This window comes from Cryptomeria japonica, chromosome 8, assembly GCF_030272615.1.
Source record: "Cryptomeria japonica chromosome 8, Sugi_1.0, whole genome shotgun sequence".
In the NCBI taxonomy this organism is placed as follows: Eukaryota; Viridiplantae; Streptophyta; class Pinopsida; order Cupressales; family Cupressaceae; genus Cryptomeria; species Cryptomeria japonica.
In genome coordinates, this window is record NC_081412.1 from 332,884,095 (window position 1) to 332,886,419 (window position 2,325).

General features: G+C 40.4%; 1 non-coding gene across 1 annotated transcript; it reads left to right on the forward strand.

Annotated features, from left to right (window-relative positions):
- Positions 1–233: 233 nt before the first annotated feature.
- LOC131061552 (U6 spliceosomal RNA) lies at positions 234–336 on the forward strand. Its single transcript, XR_009110555.1, has one exon. It is a non-coding gene; the product is annotated as a U6 spliceosomal RNA (small nuclear RNA).
- Positions 337–2,325: the final 1,989 nt, after the last annotated feature.

The window sequence follows — 2,325 nt, forward strand, 5'->3', positions numbered from 1 at the left end:
ATTATTAAAATAATTATTATGTCAATATAATTATAATTTATAATACAATATGGCTCGTTAATGGGCTTTCTAGGGAAAATCCTAGTGTTTTTTATTCTTCTATATTTGTTTGGGTTAGACCAGAAAAAGGGTGGGTGAAGACTAATTGTGATGGTGCTTCAAGAGGAAATCCTAGTATTTTGGGTGTTGGTTGTGTTGCTCAAGATGATGAGGGGAAAAAATTTTAATTTATCGTCTCTTCAGAGACATTCGATAAAATTGGAACGATACAGAGAAGATTAGCACGACCCCTGCGCAAGGATGACATGCATAAATCAAGAAATGGTCCAAATTTTTCTAATAATAAGATCAATATTGTCAAGAAATGATCAATCTTGTGGAGTAGAGCGAAATGGCGGCAATTGAAGGCAGCAAGAGCGGCAGTGGTTGTAGGAGCAAGGATACCGATGTACAAAGTTTGGCCGTTCAGACCGCGAAGATTGGTTCATGGAGCGATGAAGCATATATTGTCTTTCCCATTGAAGCAGGTACGTTGTAACCCACTCAGAAACTAGCTAATTCTGGGAGAGCAGACATGTTCCATGGAGATAGATACTCTAGACCGCGGATAAATTATGGAAATCCGTATTCGAGTGGCAACCAGTTCCCTATTGACCCACATAAATGGAAGGAAAATGGTTTCATTTGGAATAACAAAGGTTGGTATCGCAAGGCCAAGTATCTTGCTTCTGATTTCCCCCGAAACTGGTAACCATCGCCTGAATCTAGCATCCCCAGTGCGGCAATCGAGAGAGGAAATCCACACTCTAAACCCAATCTGGTCCCTACAAAATCTCATGGTAATTACCAAATGCGGAATGGGCTCTTCGGGCAAGATAACTCTAGGGCGGACCATGCCAGGTTTGGGAGATCTAACTTTCATCCTAAAAATTAGAACCCTTGGTCGGATCGAGGGGGAAACACTGATTTCCAAAGACGGACCTTTCTCCCTCATCGTCCTCATCATCCTAAACCGGTAAGAAAAACTTCAAGACCTACTATCTTTTTGGATGAGAATAAAATTAAAACTGCTAGGTCGAATTTGCTTGAGTTTTGCTTTTTCATCAAGTGGGGTGGTGGAAAACGGGTTGAGGGCAACTTTGAATCCTGGTGTAGAGCACAATGGGGAAAGGATATTAACATCAATATTCTCCCAAATGGCTTCTATATGATAAAATTAATGAGCAATGAGGAGAAATGGCAAGCTAAAAATAAAGGTCCATATATCTTCGATGGCATTGAAGTTCACATCATTGAATGGCAGCCCAATTTCAATCCCCGGACTCATGTATTACCGGATAGTAAGGTATGGATAAGATTCTACAACTATCCCTTGGATTACTGGCACATTGATGTCATTAAGGATATATGAAAAGACCTTGGCACATTTGTATCGATTGATGACTTTTTGGAGGACAAAATATGGGGAAGCTTCCTCAGAATATGCATTAGCACAAATCAAATCACCAAGATCCCCGATGAAGTTAAAATTATTGGTGCTGGGAAGTTCTAGATCCAAAATATTGATAGAGAAGATCAGTTGCATATTTGCCCTAAATTCTTCTCCTTGTATCACACCAGTTTAGTTTGTGATGTTTCAGCTACGATACAATGAAGTTATTCCTATATGCAATTTCCTATTGAAGAAAATCTGCAACTGGAACCTCCTATCTCCACTGATACTAGGGAAGATTTTTGTAATGAAATTCATGATAATGAGAATATTCCATTAACTGAGGAAACTCCTTTGAACATAGCTCCTCCCACCTCTGATCAAAGTGACAGCCAACAATATCTTCTCATGCTTCTGGAAAAGACTAAAACCTTACAGGCGGATATTGAATCCAAATTAGTGGATTCGCTACCACCCTCTCCTCTTGAGACTGGGAGTCAGCTGGTAATTGAAGATTGCAAAATTCACACTCTAGGAAAGGAGGCTAGAAATATGGGGGAGATGGGAGATAATATTTGCTCTTCGCTGGGTATTGAATTGGAAGATGGTGAAATTGAGTCTTCCTCCTCGGAGTGGGAAGAAGACTTTGAACCTGACTCTGATCTTATATTGGAGAATTCCACAAAAGGTTTTGGGAAGTCGGATTCAACCATTGACAAACCAAACTCGAAGCCAAAAGGAGTGAGGGGGCGCAAGTCAAAAAAATAATGCTAGCAATTGCAGGTGCAGCTAGTGGTCAAACCAAACTTAATTTAGGGAAGGGAAACACCCTTCCCCAGGAGCAATGAAACTCTTATCTTGGAATGTCAGGGGCATCAATGCCCCTGACAAAT